We start from the raw sequence: 19,852 nt of genomic DNA on the forward strand, positions 1-19,852 counted from the left end.
GGAAACAAGGGGCCCAGTCAACAGTTTCACGTCTTATTTTCAGAGTTTAAAAAGATATCTTTTGATGAAGGACAGGATTTGGGATAAATTCTTGATAAGTATGAGATTTTTCTACCCTTGAGACAAGAAATGAATCTCTGAGGACAGGGAGAGTGAAAGAATTAGAGAACAAGGGATGTCAGACATTGCTGTGAGGTCTTGAATTCTCCACCAATTTCTCCAACTCCCAACTCAGTCACAGAAGAAGGGGTGATCACTAAACAACCCCCTAGGCATAGGGATTCATAGGTCCTCTGTCTATTGGGATATTCAGGTACTGGCTGTCCCACAGTAGTGCCCTTGATCATGATGACATGGGACAATGCAGTACAACTTTGTAGGTGTTAAAGGAGAGAGGACCTGATGAGTCCTCCATATTCCTAAAGGGGTATAGAAGGGAGAAAGCCAACACCATATTAAGATCCATGTGTTTGGCAAGGGATGGCGCCATGGACCATGTGAGCCAAAGCCAGATGGAGATGTATCTCTCTCTGGTCACATAAGTATGAAGAGGTCCAAGGAGTCCCAGGGGCACCAAAGGTCTACAAAACTAACCAACAAATGTGCCAATGTCCAATGATGACCATCATGACCAGTGATGAGACAATTGTACACCATAGAAGACGGAAGTGCAGAACATGTCAGTGCTGAGAGGAGAGCACCCCCTAAGCAGCTCTGCATAAGCGCCAGGGCTTTCACTTGACTTTGGGGAGGAAGAGAAAGAATCCTGAATGTGACTCAGTTTGTAAAAGTATTTGAGAAACTGATTTTTGAACCTTCTTGCAAATATCTAGAGTTTTCGTCATCAGGTGTATTAGAGTTTCAAAGTGTAACATCAGGAAAATAGAGATTTTTTTTTTAATAAAAATTGTTCAACAACAGATAGTGACATATTTTATCTTTTATACACAACATCTATTCCTGATTGAACCTTGGGATATTTTGAAAGGTAGGTAGAGAATATCTTTTGGAACACTGCTTTCTCACATATTACAAGGAAGAATATCAGGGATGGAAGAGAAAGAGATCACTTTACATAACACCTTTGTGTTAAAGACACTCAAAGATATTCAGAAGTGGTAGGCCCAGAATGTCAAGGGCAAGAACAGCTTCAATGAAGGCCTGGGCTTCTCCCCAAATGTGATTTCCTTGAAGGCAGTTATTTTTATCCATTTTTTTTCAATTCCTCAATATCCAGAATCTAGAGTACTGCCTAACAAAGAGAAAATGGTCAATAAATATCTGTCCATAAAGAGAAACCTATACCTCAGCAGTTTTTCCAGCTGCTGGGTCAAAATCTTGTAATAATCCTTACCTCCTGTATCTTGCTTTAGAAAACTTCCCCCCACAATTTGCTAAGATATTCACTTGTATATTAAATGAATATTTAATTTTTAAAAATTCCTAAATCCACAGTTTTTTTCCCCCTTTGGTATTTATTTTACCTTTATTTTTATTCATCGGGATAAGTAATTTTTGCAAAATGATTTACTGATTTATTCATTTTTTCCTTGGTTGTAGTCTCTCCATTCTGTTTTTTTTTTTTTTTTTTAACCTACTTGTCTGTTCTCAGCCAATATCACATGTTTTCAGGTGCTATAGCTTTATAGTATTTTTTTTTCATATCTGGTAAAGAAAATACTCATCTTTTTTTTTCTCTCTCTCAAAATGTTTGTGGTTTACCTTAAAATGCTTCTTTTCCAATTGAGCTTGAGAATTGTCTTATAACATTCTTCATTAAAATTTTCCTATCTCATCATTTGACCCAATAACCCACTTCTAGGAATCCATTCCAAAGACACATTGGAACATATCCACAAAAACAGGAGCAAGGACCAGCCTCAGTAGAAAGAAGCATCTTTAAAGCCCTGATGATAGTTCCCAAATGTCCTGCCCACCAGAAGGAGCCAGGAATTCTTGAAGAAATGGTTTATTTCAGGTTCAGGTGAGAAATGGACAACATGAGCTTCAACAGCCTTTCATGACAGAAAGCCAAGAATCTATTAAAAGACTTAATCCAGGGTTGACCAGAGAGGCCAGGAACTAGCCAGAAGAGGCTCCTCTGTATATATGTGTATGTATATATGTATTTACATTTTTAGTTAGTATACATTGGGGTGGGGAGACCTATAATATAAACAACAATCAGAATGAACCTAAATACACACACACACACACACATATATTTGGTTTTTTTTTCATTCAGTACCATCTCTGGGTAAAAGTCCAATGATCTGATATGGAGGACATGAAGTAAGACGTTATTTAATTTGTATTTGAAATTATCCTTTTCCATATTCCAAGGGTAAGTCCCAGTTTTAATACTCTAAGATGTGCAAGCTGTGCTTCTGTGTCCTTGTTCTTGACTAAATGATGAATTCTTTTTCCTTCTAGCTGCTCCACTCAGCAGGCGTAATCTCGCCTCCATGGACATTCTACATTCCTCTTGTGCTTACCGTGAATTACGTCTCTTCTACAAGGTCATGGGAGTTAACAGTCATCAAGACACAAGTGAGACTAATAATGGAAAGGAGAAGAGGGGGGAAATGTAAAATTTCTTTTTAACAAGGTATTTCAGCAATACTGAGAACAAAATCCAGGTTCTTGTGCAGGCTAGGTGAGTACTCTCCCCCTGAGCTACATCCCCAGCTCCTTTCCCTTAAATTTCATTTTGAGACAGTGTCTCACTAAGTTGCTGAAGCTGACTTTGATCTGGCAATCCTCCTGCCTCACCCTGCTGAGTAGCTGGGGTTACAGGCATAGGCTACCATGCCTGGCTTTCAGTATAGTATTCTTGATAGTGTCTGGCAAAGAGTATGTGCTCATAAATATCTATTTTATGAGTGAATTAATGAAAAAATGGAGTGCATCAACTCTTAGACACTGAATAGAGTTAGTTGAGTGAATTGGTCTGCAGAGAATAGTAGTTTACCTTAAAAGAAACATTTTCAGGTAAACCACATTTTAAGGTGAACTACTATTCTGTGTGTGCCTGTGTGTGTGATGTTTCACATAGTTGTATATAAGAAAGGTAAAATTTTCTTTTTGTGCCTTTATTGTCCTTCTGAAATAAATGCTCTCTTGGAATATGAATCTTAGCTCTCAATAACATTCCTTAACATCCAAGTTAGGATTAAACAGAGACTTCTTCCTGTACTATACATTATACACAGAACACTCCAAGCTGTGATTCTATTTTCCTTCCCTTCTTACAGAGAACTGGTAAGTATTTACAGGAACCATTAGATCTGTTGGCAAAACAGATATATTAAGCTTAAAATAGCAAGAAGAATGGCAGGACTAGTAGTTCAAGCAAAGAATTACACAAGATCTGGGTTTGGAATGTTCTTTAAAGATAGGGGAGGGGTGGATGATTTACTGAAAATAATTCACAGTCCCCCCAACTTTGTGCTTCATCATGCTTGAATAAAAACATAATCCAATAAGGACATTTTTTTATACCAAGACTGAAGAAGTAAATGGTTCTGTGGTAATGTCTGTGGAATGGGGTACAAGCTTGGCACTTTTCTTTCCAGTGTTCCTGAAATAGTTTACATCATCTGGTATCCTTGCTGAGGCATTTCAGAAACAGCAATTTTCTGGTTCAGAATAGTGAATGAGGCAAATGCTTTGCTGGCAAAGAAAAATTCAACATGGACTTTGTATGGCAAAAGGTTATCACCATCTGTATTGTATCAAGTCCCTGATGAGCTTGTATAAATATCTGGCAGGGGAGTACGCTTCCCGAGTCCAGCAAAAGTCATTAGAATGATAAAAATGCAGGATTGTGTAACAGCGTTCTAACAACCGAGATCCATCACCATTACACAAGACTGTACCTCCACCCCCACCCCGAGTCAGGCCACAAGAGAGCTGTTTTGAAAAATGGTCTTAAAAGAAAGTCAGAGGTCACAACCAGTCTGGAATGGGGACAGGATTTGCTCTTGGCCTGCAATAATTAAACTCCATGCAGATAGAATATCAACTACGACATGGCCTTAGCTGCGGTTGTCCATTGTCACCAGTCTTGATGAGGAATACTAACTAGAGAAGGTAACTAGCTATCTTTTACAGAATTTGTTACTGTGACCTAATATCCACTGAAATCCTTTCAAGCTACTTACCAAGGAGCAGAAAATCAGTAAATGAACTATTCCAACTTATTTTCACATATTCTTTTCTTTGTTAGGAAATGTTAAGGACAAGCGAGGCATCAGAACTTACAATACTTTCCTCACCTTTCCCATTCTAGAATTTCACTAATCTTCATCTGTTATCATAGTTAATGTTTTAATTTGAATATTTATGTTTTTCAATTCAAGAGAGATTCATTGTTTTATATTTTTTAAAAATTATTTATGGAAAAAAGAAGTTAATCCTACTTTCTTTTGGATCTGGTAGCAATATCTCAAGCTTTTCTTCCATGTCTGTGTTGGTTTTGTGGAAGGGTATTTTCTTCCCTTCTACTTCTGGTTTAGAATTACTCTTGGTACTGAACTTTATTTTTCCTGTTATAATATTTGTCTATCTTGTTGGGTTCCTCTCTTTATTCCTTCCAGTTTTTGGCCAGTTTTGTTTTAATTTCAGTTTGTTGTCTATCCCCTTATTTCTCATCTCCAGTTCAGTGTTTTATTTATTCATGTCAAGTGCGTGTAATTAATGCTTTCTAGGAATTAGTTCTGCTTTTCAGAGTGAATTCTTATACTTTATCTTACATTCTATATTTTATCAAAGAGAAATATTCAAAGAAATCAAATAGAGTGGGTTTTTCTTTCTTTTCCTTCTGTTTTTCTTCATCCACGAATAAATAAGTATAGCCAAAGTGTTTGCAGCAAATGATAAATAAGCGAGTAAAATAAGTGTTGGAACCCATGAGTGTAAAATGTGCTATCTATTATGATTATTAAAACGAACTGATAACTTACCCAAATGATCAGCAAAAGAAGTTAAAAATAAGCCACATGCTATGTTTGTTTAAAGAAGAGGGCTCAGGTCAACACTGTCCAACAGAACTTTCTGGGATGATTGACAGATTATCTATTAAGCTCAATACAGTGGTCACTTGCCACATGTGACTATGGAGCATTTGAAACAAGTCTGTTGCAAATGAAGGACTAAATTCATAATTTTATTTAATAATTTTAATTAATTTAGATTTAAGTAGACAAATGTGGCTAGTGGCTAGAAGACTGGATAGTGTAGGTCAAGATCATAGTAGCCTCATACTCAGATTAAAAAAAAATATGTCTAGAGAAGGCCTATGAAAATATTCTGTAAATCCAATAAATGCAAAATTAATTTGAGGATTTAGAAGAGGACATCATTTAATACTGAAATAGGAAGAAAATAAGCATGATGAAATGATGCTTGTATCACTAGAATTTAGAAATTCAGAGCCTCTATGAAAACAAGAACTGAAATCCACAGAAAGAGAATAGGCTAAGATGAAAAGAGAGATGTACACGAGAGAAGGATTTCATAAGAAAGTAATGCAGGGAAACTCAAAATTGAGTGAACAACTTGGAAATCCACATTGTTCATAAGAGATAAAACGTCAGAAATGCAAACCATAAAAGTTAGCCAAAATTTTAGTATAGAAAGTTGCTGACCAATCTCACTGACAAACGTAATTCCAAATAAATACCATCAAATTGAATTCAAATAATATTCAAATACCTTTCCCTTTTATATGATAAAGCTTATTTCTCAAACTGGATTAAAATGACTAAATCTAACTTTACAACACAATCATTGGAACACAATTATTGTCCTAATGTAAAAAAGGTTAATAACCCAAAATGCTAGGGTTTTTTTTTGCTGGGGGTGCCTACTAGGGATTGAACTTAGGGGCACTTGACCATTAAGCCACATCCCCATCCCTATTTTGTATTCTATTTAGAGACAGGATCTCACTGAGTTGCTTAGCACCTTGCTTTTGCTGAGGCTGGCTTTGAACGTGGGATCCTACTGTCTAAGCCTCCTGAGCCCCTGGGATTACAGGCATGCACCACCACACCTGGCCCCAAATGCTAGGTTTTTTGGTAAACAAAAATATAGGAATAATATGATAAATTATCTTTATTAAAATAATGGAAGGCATGCTCAACTGTTTAAAAAAAAAGACTATTTTCCAAGAATGCAAGGAATATTCCAATATTATCTGCCTCTACCTTTTAGTAGTTATTCAGAATTTAGATAAAAGTTTGATCCTCTTTGAAACTTTTCTAAATTCTTCTAATGTGCATAAAATAAACCATTCTCATTGCTCCCATTCATGTTCCATTTCACCAAACCCATATAATTATAGTTAAGGCTATGTGTCTGACTATATCCCAACCTTGTTTGCAATGAACTCTCTTGCGGGACAGGATCTTAACCCTTATGCTATTGATGATAAAAATGACTATGAAACCAGTGAATGAACAAATAAACAAATGCCACCATTTTCATTAGCTATCTGTCCAACATACAGAATAAAAAAATAAATTCGGGTCCAAAAATTGTGGTTAAGGTAAATTTTGTTCTGCAATCATGAAATGAAAACTCATAAATATCACATATATACTTATTTCATCAAATCCATATTGAATCACTATTGTATGCCAGGTGCTATGCTAGGGACCTCTAGTTGCATTATTTGATGATACAAAAGAGACATTAACTGAAACCAAACAAACAAAACAACGTCAAAACTATAAGTGGGAAGTGTGCTCTTCAGTAACTGAGCTTTCCCATTTATCTTGTAATTTCAAATGAATCATGTTTAATGTGTCTCATTTATTTTAAGTATTTACTCAGGCTTCATAGACTGAAATTCTAGAAGGGGAAAAAATGTTGGCTTGAGTAACATTTAGGCTATTTATGACAGGCGAGCCAAATCAGAGAACCAGAGGGTCAAAGAGGAACTTAGTCTCAGATTTATGGTTACAGAGTTCTTCCACCCACATACATGCTTTAGTTATTAAACATGGACATAGATCATTTTGAAATGCACCCATAGGTACAGTATATCAAATTGGAAAATGGTGTGCACAGGAGTTAATGAGTAGCAGACTGAATCCAGACTGTAAAAAACAAAACAAAACAAAAAACAATAGAACAACACGCAAGGACCAAACAAATTTCCATTCATGCCAACTTTCACCATCCATTCTCTAAACCCACGGGGAATCAAGAAAATCTGGATAGCAAAGTCAAGTCATCAGAATCCAAATGAAACTATGATGCCAAATGACATATCAATCTTAAAAAAGCAAATCACTAATTTGCTACCAATAAAAACCAAATTAAACTCTATTATTAATATCATTATAAATAACTTTATAAAATAATTTCAGTTGACATGTTAAATCCTACACAATATGACCAGCTAGCATTTAGCTCTCAGAGTCAAAGACATGGTTCATGTGCCTCACATCAAGAGATTAAAGGAGAAAGTAAATAAGATAATCCCAAATTGTACAAATATCATTTGGTATCTGAACATCTGTTTATGATTTTGCAAATAAATTAGGCAAAGAGTAGTATTACTTAATATAAAATAGCATTATCATAAAACAATGGCCAAAATCATGCTTGAAGTATCTGAAGTATCTGTGTAAAATTCAAGAACAAGGCAGGAAGCCCATCACTTCAATGTAAGAGTACTATCAATATAATAAGGCAAGAACCACATGTAAGTATAATAAAAAACTAATCATATTTCAGATAAAAGAGAATTAAATTGAAAGAAATAGAAAGGTATTGAGAAAGATTTATGTATAAGACTATTTTAACTATACAATTTTATAGTAATAAGTGATTACTAAGAGATTTAAAATATGTCTATGCAATAACAAATACTTGAAAAATAACTTTACAAGAACTTCCTTAAATGGGAACATTTTCAATATGCAACTTTAAAAATTATAGAGCATGCCTTTTCTTCTTACCACCTATAATTATATATGTCTTCACACACGCATATATAAAAGGGTAAGAAACAAAAATTTTACCTAAAACTATTAATATTATTTTCATAGTAATAAAAAGAAGCAAAGGGTATTTTTAGATACTTGCAAATGGAAATTAGTAAAGACTTGAATGGTTATCCATGAATTAAAGGTATTTACTATTTTAAGATAAAAATTTACATACCTTAACCACAAATGGCTGTCTCTAAGGGTTGAATACCCACTTAACTGGTTTAAGCAAAGTGGGAGATTTCCTGGAAGCATGTAAGAATATGTCTCTCAAGATGAGGATTGGCCTCCAGTGAGATTGGAACAAGGAAAAAGAAGTCAGAAGAGACTATTGTGTACACTCCTTTCAACCTTCCACCTATTCTCTTCTGGATCACATAGTATGTTATCTCAGCTTCTCTCATGTCTAAAAAATACATTTTTAGTTGTTGACAGACCTTTATTTTGTCTACTTATTTATATGCAGTGCTGAGAATTGAACCCAGTGCCTCACACATGCTAAGCAAGCGCTCTACCACTGAGCCACACCCCCAGCCTTCTCTCTGTGTATCTTTATTCACTCTCCTTAAATTGGTGGGATTTCTATTGTTCTCTATGCACAGTTCTAACTGCATATACTAGCTACTGGTTAAAAAAAAAAAACCACCCTAAAACAAAACAAAAATTTACTCTCTCTAAGCTCCTTATGCCCTAATCAAAATTGCTAGGAGGAAGACTATAGAGGATCTATCTCAACTTCTGGATTGGGACTCTCAATCTAAACAGAATCATTAGAAAAGAAATGTGATTAAGGTATGTATTTTTGTCTATCTTATTATGAGATATTTTAATGACCATGAAGGAGAAACTTAGCAGGAGCTTAGAGTATGTGAAGGACACATAAAATCTAACTATTGTATTAGAAATATTTAGGCTTTAGAAACAACCCAACTCTAGAACAGTTTTAAAAAGCCAAATATATTTCAAACTAAATCTACTGACACATAGCGGATTAAAGGGGATGGAGTTGAAGGGAGATTTTAAGTCCATGAACTTGTTGTGTATTTTATTTGTCATCTTAGGTTTATCAAAAGAATGCATTTATTTTGTGACACTTATTAACATTCCAAATGATATTTGAAAATTTTGGTTTTTTTCTTTTTTTTTTTGTATTGTTTGTATGAAGAATCACATCAACCATGAGAGAGTGAAGGATTCTGTTTATATCTTTAAAAAACTGAAGTAAAACACTAAATGATTTAAGGTTGAGTTTTGTTCACAAATTAGAAGATTTATTACAGTTTGAGCATCTCTAATTCAAGAATACAAAATCCAAATGCTACAAAACTGAAATTTTTTGAGCATCAACCTGATGCCAGAAGGGGAAAATTTCTTGCAATTAAACTTCATTTTATGCACAAAATTATTTAATATATTGTATAAAATCAACTTCAGTCTATGTATATGAGATGTATTTAAAATGTACGTGAATTTCATGTTTAGAATTGAGTCCTATCTCCAATACATCTCTTTATATATACTCAAATATTCAAAAATCAAAAAATCAAAACCTCTTCTAATCCCAAGCATTTTGGATAAGGAATATTCAAACTGTGTATGTATTTAAATTATCAGTAAATGATCGTAGTGATACATACATTTTCATTCAAAGGTGTTGACTTTTACTATTGTTTCAAATATAGTATAATCTGGTAGATTAAACAATTCATAAATAGTTACCTGTTTGCTTTTTTCTGACAGTTATCTTTAAATATGCATTGAATATACACCTAGTTCGTTACCTACAGTACTTGAATAGTTTTCTAAATATTGATGATCATAAAGCTGATTGTTAAAGCAAGTTTTTTTTTTTAACCTGAAAAAACTAAAATAGTCAAAATGGATTTGTTTGTTTGTTTGTATGTGAAATAGAATGGCATATTAAAAAGCAGAAAGATGTACAGAAATTGGATATCCCAGATTAGGATAAATTGAATTTAATTGGAAGACTAAGTTTTTGAACTGAGATTTGGCATATACATTTATAAACTCAAATTTAGGTTTAGGTTGTGTGATTGAGAGTGGACCTTAAGGCACCTAGGACTAAAACTGTGGATGTTTTTGCTTAAGTCATATTTTCATTTTCATAAAGGGTACAAGTTAGTGCTAAACTCGGATAAGGTAAACCCAAGTATTCAGAGTTAGATAAATGGGGAAGATGAGGAAGATATCTTGCAATTAGGAGATCTGCTTTCCTACTGACTCCATGGCTTGGTCTCTGCCATAAAAGAAGGGCAACTGTTAAGATGCACTGGGTGGGAGATGCTAGCTGATGCAGCTATACCATGAGAACGACACCAGAGAAACAATTCCCTGGAATGAAATGGGGAGGTGATCACCTGAGATTATCAGGCACCCTTATACAGTATCCATTCAAATGACAATTTCCAAATGTTCCCTCCTCTTAGTCCCATGTCTGCTCTAGTCTGTCTTCTGTCACACACATATCTAAGTCCCTCTCAAAGCCTGCTCTCTCAGCCTCAAGAGTTTACAGTGAACATTACTACGCTGTATGTGTCAGTGCATGCCTGCATGGAACAACACATCGTATACTGACAGTTTGGTGGTTAAGAATTTAGATTCTGGCTCTAACTGCCTGGATTTGAATTTTGGTTATTCAGTTGAGCAGAAGTGTGACCTTGAAGTAATTTACTTTGGTTTTCTATGCCATAAGTACTCTGGGGATAATAATAACCTGAGGAGGTCTTTGTTTTTGTGAGAATTTAATGACTTCATACAGAGAAAGTGCTTGAGCAGAGCTTGGCAAGGGGTAATCCTGTCACCATTTGCCATGAGTCATCAAAGGAACTATTAGTCTTTTGCTAGACTAGGTCTATCACATAGATACAACAATTACAGAGTAACCAACATTTCATTCAGGCCTGTGTATGAAAGCCAGGAAATCATGCTTGTGAAACCTGACAAGAGAGTACAGGGGACTGGGGAAAATTGTGACTCTAAGACCAATAACTGCACAATTCCACAGGAGCCAACAAGGACTTTGTGATGCCCTGGGCAGAGGAGTAGAAAAAATAGCTACCTTTGCTGTTATGAGGACTCTAAGAGTAGTTAAAGGATGGTGACTGGAGAGGGGATATGGGGCCCAAAGCTCAGAACCACAGATTCCCTCTGATTCATTAGGTAGGCTTCTCTCCAGGGGAGCTGTAGAGTTTGCTTCCTGGACCAGATTTTAGAGGAAAAACACACAGATCCACACCTGTCTGAGATTCTCCACAAATCTCAGACAGGTGTGGGAATTTGGTCTGAAATGTGAATTTGCTAAAATTCTCCTATGGTTTTGAAAAAAAAAATCAAGCATCCAGTATTCCATTGAGAAGCTATGACTATATTGATTTAGCTATTTGTAATAGAAGAAATCAGAGAAGCACAATACTATTCTTGATGTACTAAAATTAAAGATATATCTTTCCAAGAACTTCAAGGTAACAACGAATACCATTTTCTAGGTACTGTAGGAGATAGAAATTCAAATAAGACGTGATCTCAGTCCTCAATTAGAAGAGGAACAATAAGTGCTACAAGAGAGGTATGTACCATGAACCAGGGATCCCTATCATTTCCTTATCTAATAAAGTATCGTCCTACAGTATTTCTGCCATGTTTTGGGAAAATATCAGGTGAGTACAGAATACTCTGCAAATTTCTGGAAAAGCACTCTACTATTAGGATTTTAGGCACCTTTATCTACTAAATTCTGATGTTAGATCTTTGTACTTAAAACTGTCTTGCTTCCTATCTGCAAGAGCAAGAGCTCATTGACTCCTCACCATAACCCAGACTTCTCATGCCAGCATCTGCACTTTTCTTGAGGGCTCTCCTAGGTGCCTGGAGACCACTCTGTCTACTTTTAGGGAATGAGGGAGTGATAGAGAATTCATGCCCAGCAGAGAGTGGTCCTCCACTGACTGATTGAGGTAGTCTGTTAACGCCTGAGATCTCTCACCCTTAAGTTGTAAAGCTTCTAGGGCTTGGATTCTCTACTGGCTCTCAGTGGAATGAGGCAGTGACTACCTTTTCATGTTGTCACATAACACCCTTTGCAGATGTTGATTTAACATATGGGTTTTTATTAATTAGGTTAGGCTCTTTATAAATAGCCTAAATTTTGGTATCATTATTGCCAGAAAATTCCAACAATAGCTTCCTGAAATCATCATTCTTGGAGCAACATTTGAAAGCCAAGTATGCATATTTTGAAAGAAAATGTGACTGAGAAGAGAGAAATCTTGGCTAGAAACAATACTGGGAAAAACACAAACACGCAAATAAAACTTGCTTAATTTCTTTGGAAGTCCATTTCAGATTCATTTGGAAAGATAAAGCCTACACAACCAGACTAAAATTGATGGAGCTACAGTCTACAGATGTAGCTAAACCAGTGTAGATCAAAATGGGACTAAGATGAAAGAGATGCCCAAAGAAAAATAATCACAAAAAACACTCTGGAGTGTGCCTGAATCCTTACCACTGCCCACAGCAAGTGAACACACCAACCCCTACTGCATAGGACAAAACTCACAATAAAAATGGAGCTTTGGAGCTAGAGAAGGAGAATTGACTATGGAAAAGGAGTTCTGAGAGGACACTATTTTATTTACATGAGAAAAAAAAAGTAGGTAGTGGAAGACATCTTTCTTCCCTGAAAATGGTCTTTGATGAGCATTAACAGTGAGAATAAGAGAGTGACATAGCAATAGATCACTGCCCTTGACACGTGCGGAAAAACCAAGGAGGGATACCATCTCCTGGCCTCTCAGCAAGGGGATGCTGTTATCTCCTCCATCTGTAGCCTTAACACCCGCTGCGTTCCATCTTGGCTATTGGGCTCCTCTCCTCAGAGAGCTCGCCAAGCAGCAGGAAAACTACTGTCACCCATTGCAGATTTTTGTGAGTCTGAATTCTCAACATCTAAGGTGAACTAGAGGGGAGGAGAGAACAGCTGAAGCAAACAATGAGGTCCAGAGGGTGGTATCCTGCATCCAGCACAATCTTCAAACCCAGATAGACTCACTTTCACAGCACTTGGCATTTGACAGAAAGATTAGAGTTGTTTTGCTTCTATTTTTAAATAACAAGCTAAAGCATCATTTTGGTTTTTTTTAAAGCAGAATTGCATTATGGCATAGAATGCAAAATGCTCATGAATATTTAAGATAAAGTTGAGAGTTACAAGGATTTTTATACTTGAGACCAGTCACTCCAATATGTGCCTCCAGATGCCCCAAAGTATGTTACCCTTCAATCACCTTCACCCAGGTAAGACAATGATATTTCACTTTCTAACAAGTTAGTCAAGTCCATTTGTAGCTAATTTTTCAAGTGCAGGAGAAATGAACATATTTAAATTGGCAAGTATACTACCACCTATGGATAACTACTCTAAATATTTTGGAGATTTTCTGCTCATTTTTTAAGTGCCTGTATTTCATGAAATTGGACTTACGTGATACAGCGTTTCATTGATTAATGATGAACACACAGTTTCGGTTCATTTAACATGACATTTATTCAATTTACTATGCTACTAAATAGTCTCTAAAATGTGGTTTTATTGACTACCACACATTGGTGTGGCTGGCATTATTTCATTAAATGCTCTTGAGTTGTTTGAACTTGGTATTGATTGTCCCTAGCCTCTATGTGGAGTGTCACCTATCAGTTACCCTTCTAGTATGTACCTTTACAGCCCTATGTCTCACTCTTCCCTTAGGGAGGAGGGGCTCCTTGGCTCTCACGCACTTTGTTCTTTGGTGGCCCAGAAAGAGCCTCAATTTTAGAGTAGTGGGCCCACACATAGGTGGCCTCCCAGAGCCCAGCACTACATGCTCCTGGAGTGGCAAGTCTGTCTGACTGTAAGAGTACCAGTAATAGGAAACTATGCACCTAAGCCATCGTCTCCATTATCTGGAAATGAGGTCATATTTAATTTTTCTGTTGTTATCATATAACTTAATTGAATCAGAACTCAGGGGAGGTAAAGAAAGGTGTAATTCACTGGGCCTTTCAAAACACAGCCATATTGTTTCTAAAAAAAAATCCAATTCCAGGTAATACTAAGATGGATATTCTTTTACAGGGATCTTTGCATCTCGGTTTGTGTTCTTATGAGACATTTTTTGATTGATAAATACTTAATTTTAAGATTTCTACTCATTCTACAAACATACTGACAATTTACCATATGGTTCTAGAAACATGCTTTCAACTCTAAATATACAGGCAAATTGTGAATGCTTCATGAACTTGGAGAAAAAAGCTCATTCCTCTCCCTTAAGAGAAAGCCCTTAAAGGCACAAAAAAGGAATGGAAATACTTGGAAAAAGGTCTAGCTTGCTGAGGGACAGGACATTTACTCTGATAAATGTAAGGAAGTAAGATACAGAGACACCAAGGCTTACAGGAGAAACTAGTGAATATTTGAGTTTATATATGATAAAATTAGAAATGTGTATATTTTAATCACACACACACAACATACACACACATATATATACTTTAATACCATCTTTGAAATTAGAAATTAAACAGATAAATAGTCATAATTTGCATTAGCAGCCAGTATGTCCTATATCCAGGTGTTGCAGAATGGGGATTTAAAAATTGAGGTTATTAAGAATATTTCAACAGGAATTAAGAAAATAATTCATTTAACTCATGTATCTTGAAATATACACTGGCAATAACTTACAAATAGAAAAATGTCCAATTTGGGATTATTAACTTCATTTAGTATAAATGACTCAATCATGTGATAAGCCCTTTCCTTAAAAACATTTTCCTCTATTTATCTTGTTAAGGAATTTTCCTAAATTTCAAATCACATTTATCCACATGAATCAAGATAGCTTTTACTATTTTGATGCATAGTAATTACAGTCTATCATCAAGTGTTTAGCTTTCATATATAATATAGCTATGAAAGATACATATATATGTATGTATATATAGTATATATGTATGTATATATGCATATATATGGACACACACACATATATATTATATCTAAATTTGAAAATCTTGGGGTTTTTTGTTGTTTGTTGTTCTTAGGGATCAAAATCAGGGCTTCTTGCATACTAGGCAAATTTTCTACCACTGAGCTATATCCCATCCTTAAATTTGAAAAAATTTTGTTCCTTAACTCATTATACAAATAAATCACTATGAGAAAGACCGATAGCAAGAAGGTGAATATCTTTTTAAAAATTGTTATGGTTTGGACGTAAGGTATCCCCCAAAAGTTCATTTGTGAGACAATACATGAGAGTTTAGAGGTAAAATGATTGGGCTGTGACAGCCTTAACCCAATGAGTGGATTAATTCCCTGATGGGATTAACTGGGTGGTAACTGAAGGTGGGTGGGGAGAGGCTGGAAGAGATGCACTTTGGGGGATGGCTTTGGGGTATATCATGGGAGCCACTTCCCTCCACGACACTCTTCTGCCTTGATGTTCTGCCTCACCTTGAGCCCCAAGAAATGGAGCTGGTTATCTATGGACTGAGACCTCTGAAACTGTGAGCCTCTAAATAAACTTTTCCTCCCATAAAACTGTTTTTGTCAGGTCTTTTAGTCACAGCAGCGAAAAAGTGTCTAAAACAAAAATCTTTGCATAAAGTTGGTAAGAAAATGCACCTACTAATATTTTGCAGATTTCATTTTCTACTATCACTCATTCTAATAGAAGCACTATAATAACATCCATGTACTACAGAATAACTCTCGTGATTAAAAAAACAAACACAAAAAACCAGAGCAGTTTACTCTCCTAAAGCAGACTCTTTGCCAGAAATTCATTCTTCCTATGGCCTGGGGAGATGCAGAGAACAGTCTTTAAAAATCTATGGGCAAGGTAGAAACAATATATAATATAAAATTCCTTTTAATGTAGAGGTCCTTCAATCTGACAGCTTACTTGAGAAAAGCCAAGGAAAAACCAATGTGTTCATGAGAATTGTTCATTTATTTGCAAATTAACAATTCAATATTAATTTTATGTTTAGTGTGAGATTCACAATTTCACTTTCAGTAAAAGCTTGTATTTGTGAGTGAATAACATTATTTAGAAGCTTTTGGGTTCTGGGAAACTATTGTTTCTGTTACCAATATTTAAATGAATTTCTCAGGAAATTCAATAGTTTTTACTAAAAGAAATAATAGAATCTGGAACAATGACTATTTTTAGTTAGGCAAGGCTCAACTCTTCCAACTTGATCCCGACCAGGCCAATACCATGTGAGGGAGACATAGGGTATTCTAGTCATTGACCTGGGCACACTCACTTTTCCTAACACACTAGTATGACAAGACCTCTTGTTTCCTACTCTCATTTCCTCTCCTTCCTTTTCAGCAATAAAGTTCCAAAAACAAATGGTGGGCACAAGCCTGAGCATCTCCCAAGGAGATCTAGATGGAAGTATTTTTTGAAATGCCAGAGTCCCCTTAAATGGAGTATGACTCTCTTCTCCTTTTGCTCTCACTTGGGATATGGAATGAGTTTCTGATGGTAGGAGATTCAACAGCCCTTTTAGACCATGATATGACCTGAAGATAATAGAGATAGGTTAAAAGGAGGGATGTGAAGACATCATAGATCTGACCTAATTAACTCGGAATTTTTGACTCAGGGCTTAATTTGACAGGGAAATAAATATTTATCAGGCTTAAACTAATAATACTTTTAATTTTTCTATTAATTCAGCTAAATTTACTCCCAGCCAATTCATTGAGTTAAAAAGGAAGCTCAGAAGACAAACTAACTATATGTATATTTTTGGGCCAATTGTAATGCTCCCATGGGATGGTCTGATGACTAAGAGAATGGCTTTGCATCTTACGTGACACTGATCAGCCCTGGAAATGTAATCCTTACTTTGCTTTAACTTTGAGACAGATCAACACACAGAAGTAATACAGTAAAATCCCTAAAAAACAAATGCCAAATGTCTTCTTTGATATAAGGAGGGCAACTAAGAACAGAGCAGGGAGGAAGAGCATGAGAAGAAGATCACCATTAAACAGGGACGAGAGGTGGGAGGGAAAGGGAGAGAGAAGGGAAATTGCATGGTAAAGGAAGGAGACCCTCATTGTTATACAAAATTACATATAAGAGGAAGTGAGGGGAAAGGGAAAAAAACAAGAGAGAGAAATGAATTACAGTAGATGGGGTAGAGAGAGAAGATGGGAGGGGAAGGGAGGGGAGGGGGGATAGTAGAGGATAGGAAGGGCAGCAGAATACAACAGACACTAGTATGGCAGTATGTAAAAACGTGGATGTGTAACCGATGTGATTCTGCAATCTGTATACGGGGTAAAAATGGGAGTTCATAACCCACTTGAATCAAATGTATGAAATATGATGTCAAGAGCTATGTAATGTTTTGAGCAACTAATAATAAAAAAATTCTAATGAACACACACACAAAAAAGATTTAAAAAAAATGTGATGATGGGGGAATGGGAGGTGCAAGGCTAGGTGACAACTCAGAAGACTTTTGGCATTTACTTAATTTTGTGATTAGTGTTTAGTTACCTAACTTTTCTACCTTTGCTGCCTTTGCTGCAAAACTGAGGCAAAAATCATAATATGACAGCCCTTTGTAAATATTAAATCTCTTTACAAATTAAAAGTTTATCTATTCAAGAACGAGTGCTTTTAAAAATGCTACTTCATGATTACTATGAAGATCAATCCCCTCTGAGTGCATTTGTATCACTACATCATTGGTGGAGAATTTCCCTACCCTTCCACCAGGTAGGAATTTGTCAGCTGGGAAGCAGGACACAGCAAGATCTGTGTAGGCATTCAGTCAATGCATTTCAGCTGACTGTGCTATAATACCTGCAGCCAATAATGATAAATATCTTTAACAGTAGCAGGGGCTATGCTTTCTTAGTACAGACCACAGTGTCCAGTATGCACCAAATAACAGAACTAGTAAACAAAATATATGCAAATGATAGATCAAGAAGAAACTGGAATTTGACTTAGAGAATTATTTGCTCACTCTCTTCAAATTAAGAATTTCAGTACCAGGTTTTGCCTCAGAAATATACATGAGGTCTATGTCTACTTTCTGTCCTGATGATTCATTCATTTCATTCCATTCATGCTTCTGATGTTTTGATGGGATTATAAAGGAGGTTCCTATATAAGACCAAGGCTGGTGTGAGAATGACTTAGAAGTTAAAGAAGCACAAAAGAGAAAATGTATTCAGAGGTACATTTGGAAATACAAAAGAAATTATCTTCTGCAACAGTGAGCAACTATTGACATCAAAATCATGCTCTGAGTTTGGAATGACTGAATCCTATGAGCCCTACATATTTCTATAGGAAAGGAGAACACAATATTCCTTATTCTTTCAGCACCTGGGCCACTGGAAAGACCACTACAGAATGTCCAAAGGCTAGCAGTCTATCATATGAAAAGAAAAAAAAAATAAAGTCTTAATTTCTTCATTGGGGTTTTAATCTAGCAGCATATCACATATCTTCAGGTTTTGATATAAAATGTAAAAATGAGTACTTTATTCCCATGAGGCTGAGAGAGGATTACTCTCTAGGTAAAGGTGTGGCTGTGCACCAGTGTGGCCATATCATATCATTCCCAGTCTTCTGGCCGTCTGAAGCTTGGGATTTTGGCAAGATAGCACATTCCCCATAGGAGGATCATATTTCTGGAACAATGAGGAAAGCTGATATTTTTTTTCAAAGGAAGCTTCATGTTATACTTATTTAATAGATATTTAGCAAAGCAAAATGGGAATGAGGAGTTCTGATTACATTTTGATGTGAAATGCTTAGGATACCGAGAACCTAACTTTTGTAGTGGGGCCAATCCAAAACATACAGCTTAGGAGAGGCAATTTCTAAATACATGGCAAAAAGAAAAACCAAGAAGAAAGATTGTTATAAACAGTTATTCCCTAGAAAGAAAAAGCTGACAAACATCACATTAATTTTGTAAAAAATTTTCATGTAATTAAGTTCAAGGTGCTAAATCCCCGCACTCCCCCCCACACACATCAAGTTGTTGATTGGGTCTCTGGAAAGGTATGTATTAATTACAGAATTTGCTTTAGTCCTTGAACTCTCTGATGAATCCTAGGGGCTGGTGCCTACACACACACACACACACACACACACACACACTGTCTACACTGCTAAGTGTGATAACAGTGTGTATCCACCCACATGCTCCCCATCAAATTATACAATTCTGATACCAAATATGAAGTTGTTATCCTTTTTGTTTAATCAATCATATGATCTGAGAGATAATAGATTTCATGTTCATAAAGGAAATTCTATACCTCAAGAATTTACATAGGAAGGGTAATTGTGTGCTAGCAAATATATATCTATGTATATGTCTATGTGTTTTTCTGTCTGTCTGCTTGTGATTGTGTCTGTGTATAGTTATGTGGGCAGTTTCCAATGGAAAAGGTTTGAAAACTAATTTTTCCTGGGAAAGTAAGTAATGACCTAAAAAAATCCCCTATGATTTAAATTTCATATAAAGACCAAATGTTGTACACACGTGGGAATCTGATGATTTTATTTACATGATGAAATGTATAAATTTCTTATATAAAGCCAAACTACACAGCTTACTATTTTCAAATTCACTTGGCAATAAAACATGCCCATCTGATCTCAAGGCAAAAACTCATATTCGAACTTTCCCTGACACTCTTCTAAATGTTAGTCATCTTCTATCAGTTTTCTCAGAATACTGTATTTACTGCTGAAGAATGCCCATCTGAGTCTTGGAAAGGTTACAGTAAAGACATG

General features: G+C 35.8%; 1 protein-coding gene and 1 long non-coding RNA gene across 3 annotated transcripts in view; one reads left to right on the forward strand and one right to left on the reverse strand.

The window, feature by feature from the left end:
- Svep1 (sushi, von Willebrand factor type A, EGF and pentraxin domain containing 1) overlaps nucleotides 1-19,852 on the reverse strand; it is a 173,585-nt gene that overhangs the window by 148,265 nt on the left and 5,468 nt on the right. The gene's annotated exons all lie outside the window — the stretch shown is intronic.
- The window catches only part of LOC139701620 (uncharacterized), a 28,875-nt gene continuing 13,003 nt past the window's right edge, over nucleotides 3,981-19,852 (forward strand). Inside the window, exons 1-4 of one of the 2 annotated variants that reach the window (XR_011704150.1) lie at nucleotides 3,981-4,092; nucleotides 8,708-8,792; nucleotides 11,507-11,586; nucleotides 13,169-13,433. This is a non-coding gene — a long non-coding RNA (uncharacterized lncRNA). Of the gene's footprint in view, nucleotides 4,093-8,707; nucleotides 8,793-11,506; nucleotides 11,587-13,168; nucleotides 13,434-19,852 lie in introns of those variants that run through there. The other variant, XR_011704149.1, reaches the window with a different exon arrangement.

This window comes from Marmota flaviventris, chromosome 13 (assembly GCF_047511675.1).
Source record: "Marmota flaviventris isolate mMarFla1 chromosome 13, mMarFla1.hap1, whole genome shotgun sequence".
NCBI classification, from domain to species: domain Eukaryota; kingdom Metazoa; phylum Chordata; class Mammalia; order Rodentia; family Sciuridae; genus Marmota; species Marmota flaviventris.